This window comes from Pseudochaenichthys georgianus, chromosome 8 (genome assembly GCF_902827115.2).
Source record: "Pseudochaenichthys georgianus chromosome 8, fPseGeo1.2, whole genome shotgun sequence".
NCBI lineage: Eukaryota > Metazoa > Chordata > Actinopteri > Perciformes > Channichthyidae > Pseudochaenichthys > Pseudochaenichthys georgianus.
This window is the reverse complement of record NC_047510.2, coordinates 26,617,653-26,638,071: the sequence shown is the minus strand read 5'-3', so window position 1 is coordinate 26,638,071 and position 20,419 is coordinate 26,617,653. Positions and strand designations below refer to the sequence as shown.

The 20,419-nt window shown below is 44.8% G+C and overlaps 1 protein-coding gene across 2 annotated transcripts in view; it reads left to right on the top strand.

Moving 5' to 3' along the window:
- LOC117450574 (protein phosphatase 1 regulatory subunit 29) overlaps nt 1-20,419 on the top strand; it is a 75,410-nt gene continuing 54,991 nt past the window's right edge. For both annotated transcript variants that reach the window (XM_034088408.2, XM_034088407.2), the window contains exon 1: nt 1-96. The gene's annotated coding sequence lies outside the window, so the exon portion shown is untranslated. The remainder of the gene's footprint in view (nt 97-20,419) is intronic.

Genomic DNA, 20,419 nt, shown 5'->3' with positions numbered 1-20,419 from the left:
TGAGCCTGCGACGTTAGCACTGGATGGAGAAAAAAAGAATCACTCTCTCTTTGCTTCAGCCAACGGACGCCTAATTTGGAAAGGAAATAAGTGAAGGTATTCTACCAAAATGCATATTTGTTTGTGAAATAATGTTATTCATAATGTATCATTAGTTTGATAAATAATATGCAATGCAACAGCGAGCATGCACCTGCACTACAGACTCTAACGCTCTGCTGGGCTGAGTCCTCTTGGTGCAACAGAAGCCCATATGGTGGATCTTTACAGAGGCATGTTTTTCTGATTTGAGTTGGCTTGTGATGGTGATGTCTTTGTAGGTTATTTGTTCCTGTTTTGCTATAGTTGTGGGTGTATGTCAAATCGCGATCTTTCTGTATATTTTTCCTTTCAAGGCTTCAACAGAAGTGATGCAAATCTGTGTGGCTGTAGATTTAAAGTGTCAGGCTGGTGTTTATGCAGGGTTCTGCGGGGATGGGATGGACGGGCGGCAGAGTACGCGCCATGGATTGACAGATGTGCGAGAAGGGATTTAGTATCGAGGGGAGGAATCACGCAGGGGATAAAACTGGCGGTGTGTGTGTGTCTCTGTATTTATGTGTGCGTGTGTGTGTGTGTGTGTGTGTGTGTGTGTGTGTGTGTGTGTGTGTGTGTGTGTGTGTGTGTGTCTCTCTCTCTCTCTCTCTCTCTCGCTCTCGCTCTCGCTCTCGCTCTCGCTCTCTCTCGCTCTCTCTCTCTCTCTCTCTCTCTCCCCCCTCTCTCTCTCTCTCTGTGCTTGTGTGTGGGTGAATGCCCCAGCTTTGGTGACGGCTGTGTCTCACGACAGGCGCTACGCTTTACCTGCAATGGGGGCTTCGGTGTCAGCTGCCTTTAGTTCTTCTGTGCTCGTGCGCGCGTGAGTCAGTCGGTAAGTGAAAGAAAGAGAGAGAGGGAGAGATAGAGAGATTTCCTACCACCAGCAGCAGCAACAGTGTCCGACTGCTGACCGATGGACCACAGTTTCCTTCGCCCACACATTTTCCACCGGCAGACACGAGCAACTGTGATCCACAATTTCTAATGTTACGTTGGTTAAATGAATCGGTAGTGTGTGTAGAGGTGTCTGTGTGCTGCACGGTGGTCTGAGAGCAGTGTTTCAGCACCAGGGACAGCGCATTGTGCTGACCGAGCGCAAAACAGTCTGTGAGGTGCCCCATAGTGGGGAGATTGAATGGCCAAGTGTGTGCTTGAACATAATCTGCATGCATAATCTAAATGTGGGAAGTCTTTTCTTGTTCACTTACTTAGGTGACTGAAGAATAACAGGGGATGTTGAGAGGCATCACGAATTTGAGTTTGGTTTGGCTGAAATAAGAAGGATTTAATTAGTTTTTCTCACAATTCATGTGTTATGTCTACAAAGCAGTGCAAATTAATATGAATAAAGTGCTAGTTCATTATTTCTATAGCTTGAGAATAGATTAATGTGATTTACATACAGATGTCAATAAACCAGCTGCAGTAAATTGATGTCGGTCTAAAACTAAAGAAATGAAGGTCAATAAGGCAGCACTGGTGCTTTAATCATCTGCCTATCAATAGTTAATAAGTGCTCCACCAGGTTCCGCTCCAAATCACAGAGAGGTCTGTTGGTTTGTTAAGTACGAGGATTGCTTTGCGTACAGTGTACTAAATTTGCTTTCACTACAGTCAATAAGGGAAATCTTGCCTAGTGGCTTTCTCATCCCTGCCTTAACCTGGCCCCATCACTCATCGGCCACACCCACTTAGATTAATGAGAAACACATGAGGAGGAAAACACCTCAAGCCACAATGCAGAACATTTTGTTCCAGTTTATGATACTCCGGTGTTTTCCACACATTTCCTTCTCTCTCCACCCGCTGCATTCATTTGTCCCATTCCGCTTATCTCCCAAAATCCATTCCCCCCTGATGCCGATGATTCCTGATGTTGCCCTCGGAGGAATGATGAGCAGTCTCCAATCAATTGCAATCACAGATCAGTGGTGTACCAGGAAAGAGGGGGGAGAAAATCAGTAAGTGAGGCAGGCCTTAGAGACCTAAGTAATGACCACCCACCTAGCGAACCCTCTGCCTTGTTGCTATGTAATCTCCAGTTCATCAGAATACTATTGAACTGCGTCAGCCATAATTCAGGGAATCCATAGAACTGTCTGTTGGGGTCGCTCTCAAGAGGTGATGGATGTTATACTGTAAAAACCTGAAGTCCAATGTTCTTCCTGCTTTGCTTCTCTTGTGAGAAAACAAAGACATGCTAACTGATGCTGTGGAGGTCAACTGGTAGATAACATAAAAAAAACATTAAACAACAATGCCTTTGTGATAAAGGATACAGCAAAGAAAAGTGAAGGAAAAGAAAAGTATTTATCTATTGTTTTTGTGGTCAGAATGATGGCATGGTAGTTAAAAACAATCTAGCAGTCTCTCTTTTCACAATCCAATAATGAATGGGATTATCTACCAATTCTCTGGGCCGAATGAAGGCCAGGTGGGCAGGAGCTTGAGTAGTTATTGAATAGGGCCATTAGTGCCATTTATATTTTCCCAACCTCAAAGCACTGAGAGGCCGAGACACTTAGCTCCACTATTCATTTACCTTACCTTGCACTTGGATGCAGCTCAAAGGGATGATGGTCCTGATGAGGTGGATTGCATGCAGTGATAGAATTCTAGCTACTACAATTAGGTACATTTTCACAGAATTCAGTTATTTCTGTGTGGCAGCAGATACCTTTAGAGAAATGAGCTCTAATTTGCAGGTTCATATTTGTATTTGTGACATGTCTCCACGCTTTAATGTTCAAAAAGCTCTTTATTTTCCTCTTACTGCCTGAGCTGCAGCACCTCTTTTCACCCTCTGTCTGAAACCAGAGTCCAGTCTGCTCTGATTGGTTAGCTGCCGGCTCTGTTGTGATGGGCCAACCGATTAGAGAGGTCTCTCCCCTTAGCCTATCACAAACAATGTGTTGAAGTGCTTCTCAAAAGAAGCGTCAGTGTTACGTCATAAAGTCACTATGTTGCAGAAATAAACAAAGGACTTAAATCGAGGTGTTTCGGGCAGGGGTGTGGGAAAGGAACTTCCTCTGGAGGGAAGAAACCTGTATAAAACACTACAGGAAAGGGAAAAGCTCCAAAAGCACAATAAGGCCTCTTAAAGTCAACTAAATATTATTTTAAATGCAATAGTCAATACTTATGTGCAAAGTGTGTAGTTGATATCTACTAATGGACTCAGAAAGGAGACGGTTGCTGGCTGACTAGTTGACAGTTGCTCATTATCTCTCTAACTCAACTGGCACAACTGGCTGTGTCCAGTTGTTGCCGTTAGCAGGTCCATGTTCTACAATGCAACCTTGAAAGCACAAATCCTGAGAATTCCAAATACTAGATGAAACCTGCTGTGACAGGTTGACAGATTGATTGACAGGTAATTTAATACACGTACAACACATTATTAACGTCACCGATGATGTAAAAGGTCTGTCTACACTAGTATTAGGAATACAAGCTGTAAAATAGGACTACAATTTCAATCGGAATAAAAGGTAAGCAAATCAAATGTCAACTTTTCTGATTTAATTTATGCCAGATATATATATACACTATACATTTGGTGGATAAAACATGGCCTATGTGCAATTGACAATTTTACTGAATGGGTCTTCAACTCACATCATGTATTTTAACTTTTCTTTTTGTATCCATGCCTAATGGATATCATTTCGGTATCGGCTATGAAAATTCTGCAAATGTCAGTATGAGCCTCCCTACACACTCCCTACACGTCTGCTAATATGTTTCCAATCCAAAATTCATATTCCAGAGAATCAGAACCGTCATCTGTCACACAATTCACAATCCCAAATCTTGTGCACTAAGCTCCGCCTTCACCGGGCTCCCTTTCCTAGCTACGCCCTCCAAAATTGATTCCCGTAAACTTCAGGAAGGATTATGCAAAGATCCAGAGCGGGATAACCCTTGGGAGACATTCACACTTGCTCACTCCTCCACATCACATCCTTGGCCGTAGCACACTGCGCTCTCTTTCAGTCTAACAGCTGTTGCAGTGCTCTGTGCAATCAATACGACAGTCATGTTTCACAACAACCGTCAGTCTTTAACTGCCAGGACCCTGTAGGAGGTCCCCTGGGGCCAGAGACTCGGAGACATGGGACACAGTGATCCGTTGACGAGGTTTTCAAAATGCAGAAAACAGCAACGGTGCGTTTGTTTATTAGCAGTGCATTTGAGGGGCGTGAGAGTGATGATAGGATCTTTGCGGTTCTTTGAGAGGATAAGATGTGCGAAGTAGTACTGTGAGAGTGGAGAGCCCGAGGCGGGGATAAAGAGAGGAAACCTGATGCAGATAAAGACTGGAAACAACAGTGTTACAGTTGGTGAACCACAACTCTACTAAATCTTGTCCCATCCAGTTAAAGGCCCATCACTTGTTTTTATTAGACATGTGTTTTACTCAAATCAACAGATTTATTCACTTGATTTATTAACTCAATGAACTTGAGACACAAGGATTTGACTTTGGGCTTATGTGACAGATACATCAGATATGTTTAACTGAATTGAATAGCTGCAGCTTCACATTAGTTGTAAATGCTTTGGTTACATTTGAAATAATTTATAACATAAACATAGTTGTAACCTCTTTCATCATGCAATCATTGAAATGATTCAATAAAATAAGCGTACCGCGAGGAACAGAATGAATTGCATGTTAAATAAGATATTTTATGCTTGTAATTTCTGCGTAACTTATTTTCCTGGATTCTAGGATTTGTGGACATCAAGGGGTTAACACGGATCTGTGTGAGGTTGTCCTTTTTTTTGGGGTGTATTTTGTTGTGTTTCTTTTATACTCTTATCCTCTATATGTTGCAAACTATTTAGAAAATGGTCAGTGGGCCGCTGTTGCACCCAATCCAAATCTGCACAGTGGGCAGTAAAGTGAGCATCATTACTTGAATGGCAGGACATCTGGTAGGAAAATACAGCCATATAGTGAAGTACTCATTTTTATTGACTTCATAGCCACAGGTAGATCCATGAAAAATACTGTGAACAACGTGGGGGTTGATAATCATCTTTTAGGATCAATCCAAAGCCCAATGTGTGAAGAAACCACAGCAGTCTCTATCCCGGGGTAATCATCGGGGGATATCATATTCCTTCTCTGATGTTTATAGATTCACAACTCACTGTTTATGGCTGTAATTGGAGTGACAAAGTGGTGCAAAGTGATGTGACATTGACAAAATGTTTTTAGACAGGGAAAAGCTGTTGAGCAGAAATAATTGTGTGTGCAGTGAAGCGTGTCTGTCTGAGGAAAGGTGTTGGGTCTCTGGTTGTGACACATCGAAGCAGCTGCATGTGAGAGCTTGATGTCATGCTGTTGACTGAGGGCTGTGGATGTCTACACACACACACACACACACACACACACACACACACACACACACACACACACACACACACACACACACACACACACACACACACACACACACACACACACACACACACACACACACACACACACACACACACACACACACACACACACACACACACACACACACACACACACACACACACGATTGTGAACACTGGCACAAACGACTTTAATTTATTATATTATATCAACAGACTGCACATAGGTTAGTTGAAGGACATAATATTAAGTTTACATACAACATATTAGGTTCATCTTAATATGTATGTTTTCAACTAACCTAATAGATTTTATGTGTAATCTGTTGTCATAATACATTTAATAAAAGTCAACGAATCAATTGTTTTTCGACATTTACATTTTGCGCATGCTATATTGGCATTTAATGTTTGAATTCTGCCTTTTTCTTGTGTTATTCCAATGTTTCTTTAGATGTATAAAAGCTAAGTAAACCTGTATAGCACAATATTACACTAGAGATGTGTCTGTATCAGAGTGATTTAACATCTATTGAAGCTATACTGATACTTGACTAATTATTCAAATCCAAGATAATCTGTTTTTTGTAGACTGTCCATCTCTAGTCAGAGCTGGAGTTATACAGTGCAGTTGGATAACAACTGATTTCACGTTATAATCAAGATTATAAAACTGGAATTCTGTGTTGAATCACAACTTCAAATTCATGCTCGTTCATTCCAACACATTGTCCCGCTTATCTAGCTCATACTAAATAAGTCAAGCGCTTCTGTGACTCTATGAAAGGATGAAAAAGTTAATTCTCCAATGAAACCAAGCATTTGAATGCATTTCATTTTAATAATCCCCCAAGGAAGAAGGAGCTTTACATGACTTACACAACATGCAGCTATTTTCAGGCTGTCACTACGGGAAGCTATGCGCTCACACTGAATGGATTTATACTCAGTACACTTTAAAATGAAATTGTTTAAATGTATAAGTCATAAATCAAAATCATAATTTGTCTGAAATAAATGTCACAAACAAAGCAGAAATAAATGTGTGGGAGTGTGGATTGTTTTACTGGAACGAGCTTGAGTAAGTGCAGCCATTTCTGACTGCTGATAATGAGTACAAAACATTCCTGCGTGGTAAACTTTTGGCATGCGAAAATAAAAGCAGATGAAAAAAGCAGATGGCAGTAGCTTATTTGATTCCGAATCAATTTTGAATTAAATTGTGAGCCAAGGAAAATAAACAAAATATTTTCAAAAGTTAAGATGAGCCTTTAATGAACCCCACAGGGGAAATGCAGGTGTTGTAGTAAAACAAGGAGAGGACTCATTACACAAACAAGGATTATGTTCTCTTTTTTCTATTCCACCATCTTTGGAGATTGGAGTACATACGAAGAGAAGTGAGCGGCTGGTGGTTCAGTGAGGTCAACAAAGCTTTTGCACACACTGTGCATGTGTCAAGCATGTTGCGTATGTGTACTCTTCTCTCTGTATGAGGGTGTTTATTTTCTGTTCAGTGTGTGTGTGTGTGTGTACTCTATGTCCGTGAAGTGAGGACACCATCTGCCATCCTCTTTGCTTTGTGCCACCCCCCCCACCCAAATTAACCCATGCTCACGTACACAGAATAATTCAGCGGTCGAGTTTGATGAAGAAAAACAAATCTAGCTGTTTATGTGAAAGAAAGAGAGAGAGAGAGGGAATCAGAACACGCTGGAAGAAGTGTGGGTGATGCAGAGTGCACTGTAATTATTAAAGGGTATTGTAAAAAAAGGAAAAAAGCACAAAAAAGGAAATCGTGGTGCTTTTACCTGTTTTTCAGACTCTGGAATGTTACATCCACTTTAGAGGGATGCTAACATGTTTGCCACACACACACACACACACACACACACACACACACACACACACACACACACACACACACACACACACACACACACACACACACACACACACACACACACACACACACACACACACACACACACACACACACACACACACACACACACACACACACACACCACACACAACACACACACACACCACACACACACACACACACACACACACACACACCACACACACACACACCACACACACCACACACACACACACACACACACACACACACACACACACACACACACACACACACACACACACACACACACACACACACACACACACACACCAACACACACCACACACACACACACACACACACACACACACACACACACACACACACACACACACACACACACACACACACACACACACACACACACACACACACACACACACACACACACACACACACACACACACACACACACACACACACACACACACACACACACGGATATATAGAAATACAATTACGTACACACTTGCACACACACACGTACAAAGTGGATTTTGGAATAATGCCTTGTTTTTTTCTGGACTGCCCTAGATTCATTTGGCATCTGTGCTGCACACTCATCTCTCTCTCTTTCCCTCTATGTTGTCATCACTCTCTCACACACACACACACACACACACACACACACACACACACACACACACACACACACACACACACACACACACACACACACACACACACACACACACACACACGCGCACGCGCGCGCACAAACACACACCCTCTGACATTTCCCATCGCCTTGTAGCCGGCCTCTCTTCTTGAGTCTCTCTCTCCTCGCCGCTCTGTATCCATCTGTCCCTGCGCCGCTCTCCCTCCCTCAGTACGCACTGCTAAGATCTGGGTATAAATATTTTAGCTTTGTCACTTCGTATCTGCAGTTTCGCAGAGAGACAGTATCTGTATTGCCTGTGTGTGTACTTGTGTGTGCATAAGTGTGTCTGTAAGTCTTGGCACAGTTCAGCTGGATGAATGCGTGAGGTTATGTTCTACTGAAGCATCTGTTTGCCATCTAAATATGCCATGGCCTATAGCTGAGTTTGTCAAAATCTTGGCGTGCAAAATGTGTGGAAAATCAACCTCATTTCAACTCAACTGTTTTTGAAGGCCTTTCTTTTTAATCGGACAGGAAGCAAAACAATGTTCAAACTAACATAACCTCACCTTTGACTTAGTATAGCCCAAAACAAAACACCCTGAAGCAATATAAACAAAATGTAATACACTAAGACACACAGACACTTGCATAAACACAAATTCTTACACTGAAGTAAGACTTTCATATTCATGCAACTATTAGTCCTGGAAGCTTGCAGGGGTTGTGAAAGCTGTTTTTTTTCATGAGCTATTGGAGAGAGTATTTTTCAGTCTGCCCTGTCAGTTCGATATTAATTTTGCTTTTGGTTTCGGATCACTCAATGTCACTTTAAACTAATAAACTGACAGGAAAAGGGAGGGGTAAACCGAGGTGGGGTTCAGTGTGAGAAGGATGGATGAGAGAGGAGAAAAGATCACAGTGAAAATACAGTCCCATTGCTGGGACGGGGGTACACTAGTGTTGGATAAAGCATTGCGATTTTTTTTACATACAATTAGCAATGCCCCACTATACAAATGCTTCCCCACTACAAGCTAATCTCATACTTTCAGAATATCACTTTGGTAGAAGTGCAAAGGCATAAGCAAATTAGCATCAGTATGTGCTACAAGTAAAAGTACTAGAAGCCTCATATTTTTACACAAATCTGTTGTAACACAGGGGGTGGTGCGCTGATCTGCAATTCAGGGGGTTAACGGTTTAATCCCACCCCCTGCAGACAACATGTCCGTATCCTTCGGCAAGATACTTAACCCCATATGGCTCCCGCAGGCATGTCTATGGTATTCAAGTGTATGTCACTTTGGATAAAAAGAGTCAGCCAAATGCCATGTAATGCAATGGCTTTAACTATGGCTGTCAAATAAATAGTAGTTTAATTTGATTTATTTCGAATGTGTAAAACAATAATACAACAATTTAACATGAGAATTATTATACAATACAAAAATAAGCAGTGTCAAATTGATATACAAAAATATTACTACTTAATTACACATCCGAAAAGGGGTGGGAAGAAGTTTACACTTCTTTAATCCCATCCCTTCTCCCAAAAACTAAATTATTAACATATATATATATATATATATATTTCTTTTTTTCCTTATCTCTTAAAGAAATACTTTAAAAAAAACAAACATAAAACAACAAATAAATAACCAGATAAATAAATAAACAAATAAGCAGATAAATAAACAGATAAATAAACAAACAAAAACACGAACAAATACACAACAGAAGTAAATTATATTCAAGAAAAGCCAAATAAATAAATAAACTGCAAACACCCAGTTATAATTAAACAGCGTCAGCCCTGTATCATGTCCTATACCTTTTTTTTAACAGATTTTGAGTTAAAAACAACTATACTTTTTGTAGAGGGAAGAACCGTCACAATATGTTAATAGTCATGTAATGTACAAGTATCTTAAAATTGCATTTAAAGGCAGAATAATTATGACTTGTCAATTGTGGTTTGTACACAGAGCATTCAAAGTTGCCCCCCTCCCAACTCAACGGCACCAGAAGCCCCCTGACTGAGATCAGGGTCCGGGTCCCTGCCAGCGGGTAATAGAGAGCCCCAGATTAACTCTGTGCTTGCAACGAGAATCGGGGTTGCGGCACCTGTTCTCATTCATAACACTCCGTCCGATGTCTCACTATGGGATGCGCCTCATCGCGGAGCAAACGGAAGCATCAATCTCATTACGCCAATCCTGATTGGCCGGTGATTCTTGACGTCAACGTCAGGGGAAATCACCCCCTATAAGTAGCCTGCGCCACGACGCATGCGTCTTCTCGCTTCAGAGCACATCTCGAACGGTAGCCGGGCTAGCTTAACAGTCCACAGACTGAACCCAAGCAAATTTTCGGTCGACGGGCGTTAGCCGGCTACCCTATTCTCTCTCAGAAGAAGTACCATAGTCAACCTCGCCGAATTCTTCCTCTGGAAGTAAGGTAAGATTTTGACTTGCAAGTTAGCAACACACCAGTTGCTAGCTTGTGCTTTTTTCCCTCACTGCCGACACCACGGTAGCGAGGACGTTTTTTATTCTTTTTTCTTCCCCGGAGGATAAAAGGATTTAAAGAATATTGCCACACCAGGTAATATTCTTTGAGAGGAAAAGACCCACACTACCTTTTTTCTCCGGATAAAGGACAGTTTGGGACACTTTTTTTCGACATACCTGTTAAGAGCGGGTCCTCTCCATGGACGCCTCTCTCCCTCACACCAGAGGAGTCAGGGACTCGAAGGCTCGGTTCTGCGACTGCGGGTTGAAGATAGCAGGCACAGACTCACACCAGGTCTGCTCGTCCTGCCTCGGGCTGGAACACGCCCAGGAGGCTATCGACGACCCCGGCTCGTGCGGGCATTGTGCCCACCTCACCATAAAGAGCCTTCGCCGACGGTTAGCACGACAAGCTAGCCTGTCGGGACAGGATCCCCTCATGTCCACTGGTTGGCCGGCTGGCAACCAAGACACGGGGGCGTCCGCCGCAGAGACTGAGTCCTTCGCCTTCACGGCCTGGGGCTCATCAACCGCGGCAGCCGCGGAACCGGTTTCCCGCGCCATATCAGGCCGGGTCCCGGTGGCGGCAAAGGACGCGGGAACGGGACCCCACGCTATACCAAGCTGGGGCTCCCGGCTGGACCTCACCATGGTTTCACCCGCGGAGGATGTCCTGGAATTAAATTACATGGAGGACGAAGAGGATGCCTCTGAGTTCCTCCTGTCTGATTCGGACGAGCAAGAAGACGACGTCTTCATGTCACCAGCTCAGGCTGCAAAGCCTGGAGCGATGGCTGCTCTCTCGGGCGATAGCACACCAGCTTCGCCCTGTCTCAGTATGGACCTACAAGCCGTGTGTCAACGTGCTGCGGCCAGACTAGACATCCCATGGCCCGAAGTGGCCAAGGAGACCTCCAGGTCCCGTTACGAGGGAAAACTGTTTTTCCAAACAACGAGGACGAAGAGGCAACTCCTCCCGGTCTTCCCGGAGATGTTGGATGAGGTGTCGGTCTCGTGGAGAGACCGGCCCTTTAGCAACAAGGCCCCAATCCAGGGTGCCTCCTCCCTAGACTGTGACGGTATGGAGAGGCTCGGCCTGCTCCACATACCGCCTATGGAACCGCTGGTGGCAGCCCATCTCCTACCGAGGATGGGCCCGTCACCGAGCAGGAACCCCACACTGCCAGCAAAAACAGACCGATTCCAGTCGACCATGACGGAACGGGCCTACAAAGCTGCAGCATTGTCCGCCAGAGCTCTGAACGTTTCCTCGATGCTAACCGCGTACCAAGCGGAGCTCTGTGAGGATCTGTCGAGCGATTCTGGACCGGCCACTCTGGACGAGATAGCCGCGGTCACAGACATTTGTCTCCGTGTCCAACGCTGCGCCGTCCAGGCCACGGGCAAAGTGATGGGGATCATGGTGGTGCAGGAAAGAGCTAGATGGCTCAACCTCACCAACCTCCCGGACCGGGAAAAAGAAGATGTGCTGGATATGCCCATCGTTCCCGAGGGAATTTTCGGCTCCGCTCTCGCTTCCATGCAGAGGAGGTGCGAGTCGAAAAAGAAGGAAGACGAGGCCCTCCACCTCTGTCTCCCTCGAAGGGTCCAGCCGCTGCCTCCGCAACAGCGACCCTTCGCCCAAGCTGCTCCGAACCCTGCTGGATCTAGAGTACCAGATCAGCAGAGGTCACAGCCCGCCCCGAGTCCCCAGCCCAGGCAGGAGACGAGGGCGAGTTGGTCTAGAAAATCTCCGGTCCCGGCTGCAGCCCAGGCGCAGCCAACCCAGAATTTCGGCCAGCAATCAAGGAGGAAGACAGCCCCTCCTTCTCCCCTCTGTGACAGAGCTGGAAGTTCCTTCTCCGGCTCGAATTGTGTCCCCGCTGCCTCGAGAGATGCCTCAACGCCATCCTCAAGTCCGCACAAAACACATGTCACATCATTATTGTTTAAATAAACCATTATTCGCTGACGCATCCAGGCTTCGGCCAAGGGCGCAGCTCAAAAAAATGAAAAGAAAAACAATAAACAGTCCGTTAACCATAAATCCCCTTCTGAGAGCAGCTACGGCCTCTCTCAAAAGGCGGATAATAAACGGGTCTGTGAAGGCACCACCGCCACGCGCATGCGCAGTGCTGGTTGGGGCTTTAAGGGCACTACCGCCACGTGCGCACGCAGTGCCGGCTAGAGCTGTAAAGAACGGCCCGTCAATCCTTTCCCTTTCAAGAGCAGCTACGGAATCTCTCAAAGGACGGATTATTGACGGGTCCGTGAAGCCACCGCCATGTGCGTGCGCAGTAACGGTGGGGACTGTTGAAATGAGGTACCACCGTGTTCAGACACTAAAGGGCCCCATGACACAACAAATAGAGTCTCAGAGGGCAAGAGATGTGACATCTCCGCTGGCTCTAAGGAGCACACAGTGGAAGATGCTCACAACATCTGCTTGGGTTTTCAAGACAGTAACACGGGGTTACAGACTCCAATTCGCTGTCACCCCCCCTCGTTTCTCGGGTATTTTGTATTCACAAGCCAGAGGAGAGTCAGCCCATATTCTAGAGAGAGATCCTCTCACTTCTAGAAAAGAGAGCTATATCTGTTGTACCTGCCGAGCAGAGTCAGAGTGGTTTTTATTCCAAGTACTTCCTCGTCCCCAAACGAGGAGGGAACGGAATCCGGCCAATACTGGATTTGAGGGTTCTGAACAGATATCTAAAAAGATACAAATTCAGAATGCTCACTCACACATCTCTGCTGCGTCTCGTGCGACAAGATGATTGGTTTACATCAGTCGACCTGAAAGATGCGTATTTCCACGTCCCAGTATATTATCCACACAGGAAATATCTGAGATTCGCATTTCAGGGGATCTGTTACGAATACAGAGTACTTCCCTTCGGCCTGTCTCTCAGTCCAAGAGTGTTTGTACGATGTACGGAAGCCGCGATATCCCCGTTAAGACAAGAGGGTATTCGCTTGGCGACCTACCTGGACGACTGGCTGCTTCTCGCACAGTCGGAGCACGAGGCTATTACGCAGACAAATGTTCTCGTAAAGCACCTGCTCAACCTGGGGTTCATAATAAACACAGAGAAGAGCATGTTGTGCCCCGCGCAGACTATACTCTTCCTGGGGTTACACCTGAACTCGGTGCCCTTTTCAGCTCGCCTGTCAGCGGAAAGAGTGAAAGCTTTCAGAGCTTGTCTCGCTTTATTCCAGCGTCGCAAACATGTTCTCTTCAGAACATGCCTGCGGTTGATGGGGCTCATGGCGTCAGCCATCCTGGTCGTACGACTAGGACGCTTACACATGAGGGAGTTTCAGCGCTGGGTAGCCGCCTTAAAACTAAACCCCGCGCGTCATGGCGCGCTGAGGGTAATGGTTACTGTGAAATGCGTAACGGCACTGCGCCACTGGCTGCACCCGACTTTTCTAGTACGGGGCGTGCCTATGGGTGCTGTCCTTTCACGGAGGGTGGTCACCACAGACGCATGTCTGACAGGTTGGGGAGGTATTTATGAAGGCCGCTCGGCGAGGGGTCTCTGGAGCAGAGACCTCCAGCGGGCACACATAAATTACCTGGAGCTTTTAGCGGTGTGCCTCACCCTAAAGCACTTCCTGCCTTTTCTCAGAGGACACCATGTCCTCGTGAGGACAGACAATACGACGACAATATCGTATATAAACCGCCAAGGGGGTTTGCGTTCTCTCCAGTTACACATGCTGGCACGCAAACTGATCCTATGGAGCAGCGGGCGTCTCCTCTCTCTGAGAGCGACGCACGTACCGGGTGTGTCGAACCTCGGGGCAGATCTGCTGTCCAGAGGTACACCACTTTATGCAGACTGGACTTTACATCCAAGGATTGTGAGCCAGCTGTGGGTGCGTTATGGCAGCGCCACGGTGGATCTGTTCGCATCAAGAGAAAATGCTCAGTGTCAGCTGTTCTTTTCGATGCGCGACCTAAACGCACCGTTAGGCGTGGACACACTCGCACACGTTTGGCCTTCGGGCCTTCTGTACGCGTTCCCACCCTTGGCTCTGATTCCCCAGACTCTGGCAAGAGTGAGGGAACAACGCCACACACTTATTCTGATAGCTCCGCACTGGCCAGCTATGTACTGGCTGGCGGAGATTTATCAGCTGCTGTGCGGGCAGCCATGGCAGCTCCCACTACACAGGGGCATACTGTCCCAGGCGGGGGGTGACATTTTTCACCCACACCCAGAGCGCTTGGCCTTATGGGCCTGGCCCGTGAGTGGTACAACCTGAATATAGTGAGACTCCCTCATAGGGTGTTAACACTATTCAGAGTGCGAGAGATTCCTACACCAGGTCTCTCTAACATAGTGCTGTTACTGACCCTGGCTTCCGCCAGGCGAGCCAGTAATGTTTTCAGACACTGTCTGTACATGTACCCAATGGATATTGAGCCATTTCCTCAGCCGCTGGGTCCCTACGGGGAACAGCAGCGGGATTTGCTGTGTCCAGTTTGTGCTTACGCACCTGTATGGACAGATCAGGGGTGTTGGTCATAATGACCAACTCCTGGTGTCCTGGGCTAACCCTTAAAGGGGGGCAAGCCGGTTACTAAGCAACGGCTCTCCCACTGTCGTGTGGAGGCTATTGCTTTGAGACCCTTACGAGTCAGAGTTTGCAGGCACCTTCGGGTCCGCGAGCTCTTTCAAATCAGGGTCTGGCTGCATCCTGGGCTCTGTCCAGGATGTCTCCCATCCAAGACATCTGTGCAGCGGCAAGCGGGTCTTCGCCGCTCACTGTTGTCTGCTTTTACAGGCTGGACGTCTCCGCTCCAAGCGTGGCCCGAGCAGTGCTGGGCACCTTGTTGAGTCGGGACTCCACCTGTTCAATTCTGGTTGATCGGTGATCTTCGAGAAAAGCTCGTCTGGCAATACGGGAGCTACAATATCCCATAGTGAGACATCGAACGGAGTGTTATGAATGAGAACTATAGGTTACTTACGTAACCCCATTCGTCAGAGTAACATGAAGTGAGATGTCTCACCAGACGGCCCTCCTTGCTACGGTGAAGCGAGAAGAGGTGCTTATTTTGAATGACGCATGCGTCGTGGCGCAGGCTACTTATAGGGGTGATTTCCCCTGACGTTGACGTCAAGAATCACCGGCCAATCAGGATTGGCGTAATGAGATTGATGCTTCTGTTTGCTCCGCGATGAGGCGCATCCCATAGTGAGACATCTCACTTCATGTTACTCTGAGGATTGGGGTTACGTAAGTAACCTATAGTTTGCTACGTTCACGCCTACTGTAGAAACGTCCAGAACACAACAGAATAAGAAAATACAGGCAGATGGCACGTTCTCTACAGATACTCTAATGTACATTGCCTTGTCTTTTTATGCAGCTGCAACGCAAACATTCCCCAATTTGGGATCAATAGATACTAATCTATTTACATCGTATCTTCTAATGTGTCATAAGTGATTAGATGGATTATATGTGTTCATACATGGTTGCTTTCTCTGCCTTGAGCAGATGTAGCACTGGCATAAATAGACTGACAGGTGTTTAGAGGCAGAATAATTTAGTTTGTTCCAGGGGATTAGAGATTATAAATGCACGCCTCACCCTAACCTACATCCTGCAGACACACATCTGCACTCAGGAGCTGGTTTCAGTATACCCACTCAATCCTCAAGACCAAACTGACTAAACCTTGACAGTGTATTTTGTGTACCTTCATTCATATATAAAAAGTGAAGAAAATATCCTTCAGATGATCTGTGATGCTTAGTCAGCTTCTCAGAGTCTGGAGTCATGGAGGTTAAAATGTAGAAATACGCTGTTTGAAGCAATCGATAGTCAAACAAATGCTACCTCTCCCCACGGTCGATAATAACATCGATTGTTGTATATCCTCTGTTAAAACAAGCCAAGGGAAGTTCATTTCTTCTCCTTTTCATTTTCCTGCACTTCTTCTACTGAAGTTCTACTGAATCACTGTTGGCCCCAAACCCAAACACACATATGCTGAATAATGTTCACAAACATGGGCCAAATACACAGCACATTGAACAGGCAGGATGCACACACACACCTATGCGCACACACACTTTTCTACACTCCTCTTCGCACCCCCAGGGCTTCAAATGATTTCACAAAATGCCCACACTTAATCCACCAGCCAGGCGACAAAAGCTTAGACGATGTGTGTGTGGCACTGTGCTGTGGTTTGTATACAGAAATGAGCACACTTTTACTTTGAAGTAAAATATTGTGCTAATTTACTTCCTGTACTGTAAGTCTTTATAAACGGCTCACATAAAAAAGAAAGCAATTGAAATGTGAATGTGAGGGACTATCAGATTTGGGAAGACAATGTTCCCAGGAAGGTTTTTTTAAAGGTCCCATGTCATGGCCATTTCTACGGATCATAATTCCATTGTTGAGGTCTACTAGAATAGATTTACATTGTTCAATGTTCCAAAATCACATTGTTTTCTCATACAGCATCTCTGTATAGTATGTGTATTCCCTCTCTGTCCTACACGCCTCGTTGGAGCTCCTGCCCCCCCTCCCTCGCCCCCCACCCCCTCTCTCAGAGCCCACTGTGCTCTGATTGGTCAGCTCGCCCACTCTGTTCTGATTAGTCAACCACCGTTACAGTTGAACATCAGCGTTTATGTGTTACAATGGCGTTTGTTAGCAACCAGAAAATAACACCAGTCATGACAAACAGATGAGAATGCTGCGTGGGGTCTGGGTGCGTGTTGGCGGGACGTTGCGGGGCTCGCTGCTCCGCCCTTTGAGACTCGAGGAGCGGACAGTGTGAGGTGGATTACTGGTGTCCTGCATGGTTGCTGCGTGGGGTCTGCGTGCCGTGCCTGCGGACAAGATGAGAAAAGATAAGGCTGAGTGAGTGAGTGTGCGGAGCTCCGTGGATTGGTTCATTTGGCTCGAGCGACGTCAACCTGCCCCGGAAGACAACAATGGAAAAAGAGAAATCTCCAACGAGGCGTTCCGGGGCAGCATAGACACGTCTTTTCTGTGTTAGAGTTTTACTCGCTACAGGGTGTACTTTGAGGGGTTTGACTTTGCAGACCGTTTACATGCAGAAAACGCTACATAACACACAAGGGGACGGGTAATAACCATAAAAGCATGTCATGGGACCTTTGAAGTCTATTTAACTTCCGTAGAGTGATTCTTATCAATTGGAGTGTTCTTGTTTTTGTTCTCTTATAAAAAAAACAACTGCATGCACGAGTTGATGAGGACAATGAGCACATATCTTAAAAATTCTCTTTTGTGCAAGAAGGAATAAGCTAGTCAGTGAATTTGTTTGAATACATTTCTTATTTATTTTCATACATCCTAACCTCATATGACTTCAGGATAACGGATGTTATTTTAAGAATGTCACTTGGAAACAAAGCCACAGTTTTCTTTGTTGCTTGATTAATTCAGCTGTGTCAAATTTACATAATGTCTCTGCTATGCTAACCTCTTATTTAGAGATGATCCTGATGTTTTTGTCTGCATACTTAAATATGCTCTTACTACACGAGGACACGGACTCATGAGAGTTAGGCAGAAACAATTCAATTAGTAAAAGCACATGTCAGTGACAGAAGTTACTGCTGAATTTTGGTTTGAAATTCAGTAGATTAACTGCAATGTAAAACGAATGACTTTTGAGAATATAGTAAAGTATAATTACCTTTTCATTTGGTAATCTGTGGAGAGTCCTTTACAGTTTGTCCAATATGACAAAGCTATTTAAATGGATGCCTGTCACAATATCAACTTTCTTTATAATTGTTTTCTCTTTTAGAGCGTACATAAAATCCGAATACAAAACAAATGAACTTTGTCCAGGCCGCACCATGACATTGTCTTAATATTATTCTGACGGCATCCTCTGAGATTTCTCAATCATCACCCGAGAGAGGCAGGGAAAGAGGAAGAGAAAATGAGAAGGGTGTGGGCGGGGGAGGATTATCAAATTCCCCTTCCTCTCTAATCCATGTTTTACCAGAGAATTTGGCTACGCTAACACTCAGTCTAAACCCTTCTGCCAGAGGTTTGGTTAAAACACAGGCAGCTGGCCGGCTGGAAATCCTTTTGTTTTATGTTCACAGACATAGCTGACAACATGAAGGGTTGCTTCTCATTAAAGCACCCCGCTGTACTGAGGAGGGCCTGTAATGCAAATGGAGCCTGTTTACCGTCTAAAATGGTGCATAGATGTCAACATGCCACCGTCAACACACTAAAAAGAAAGATGATGAAGTGTTGAAGTGAGACAAGAAATCTGTTATTATCTTTTGACACATTAGACTTTCTTTCTTTATCACTGATGCACTTTTTCGCTCCTATTCTCTTTTTTTCTCTGCGCTTCCCCCTGAAGCTCTGCAGTTATGAGCCTCAGTGGCAGATTGTGCCTGGCAGAGCTAAGGACACATGGGCCTTGAAGGACAGACAGACAAACAAGCAGATGGGTGGGCAATGGAGATGGACTTTTGTTTTGTTATGCGCTCAATTTCCCTCCCTCCTCCTTTCCTGTCCTTCTACTCAGTTGGTGGTAGTCAAAAACAAAGTAGCAGACATTCAGTCGTTTCACTGGGCCAAAGTATATAGAAATGGAAAAAGCGAATTGAGCGGTGTTGTTGTTGTTGACTTACAATACGTTTCTTTGAAGGCTGTTCCATTGCTTTTTTCATGCTTTCATTTAAAAAAGTGTGGAAAACCTGCAGGAACAAAATCGAAGTTCTCCAGAATGTTAGGTCCGTGCTTTAATGAGCCGTTGACATTGGTAACATGGATACATTTACCATAAGGATCACTCCTGACCGTTTGCTCACTTGGCTCAGCCCCCCCCCCCCTACCTTGTGACATCATTGATTCTTGAATCACAAAACTGCTCACCTCCGATTGTTAAACCTAAATGCCTTACCTTAAACGGTGTTAATTAAAACGAGCATTGATGCACTTGAATGACTTAGATTTGATAAGAGGCTTTGAGCAAGTGGTGGTTGGAACCCTTGATAGACAACTTGACTTGTTACAAGAATGACTGACAATAAAAAGGAGCTAAGATCTACAACATATTTGACATTATACATTTTTGGTAAAAACATCATTACATATGACTGAATGCCCACATACAGAAACACTGCCTGCTTCATTGCATGCAATACGAATAAGAACATACAGGATGTTGGATTGGCTGCATGATCCTCAAAAAGATCATGCAGCATGAGGCATTATAATAGGATGTTTGCATAATCAAATTACAAATGGGAATCGTCCAGATGAACACTACACAACTGCCTGATATTGTTATGTATTCATGTGTAAAAGAGATTTCCTCCTGCATGTCTTGCCTGTTGATTATATTATACATTTGTAAGCGGCAACGTGGAAATATTTCAGGCATAATTATGTATATTTCTTTGCTCTTTGAATGCCCCAATAAATCAAATACAGTGAGATGAAAAGCCAGCCGTTCTCCCATCATGTACACGCCTTGTGTCAAGATAATTAAAAGATGTTTGCATGATAAGATACAGATGGAGAGGTCAGGACATTCTCATGCTCAAGAAATCTTTTCTGAAATAAGATACACAAGTGCAGCAAAGCATAGCAAGCAGAGACTCAGAATATTCAATTTACTTGGCAGAAGATTACTCTCAAGTTTTGAAAGATGATAATGCAAGAGGGAAAAAAACATAACTTTTGCGGCTTATCATTTTATGATCTGTTCACATTAATGTAATTGAGAGGCACAAGTAATGTCTACTGTATAAAAACAAGGTCTAATAGTCTCCAGGGAAACGTACCAAAGCATTGTTTGAGCTGATGATTACCTCCTCCTTTTTCCTTCTCTTCCATGCTGAGAGAAGGAAACATTGTGTATGCAGAGGACTTACT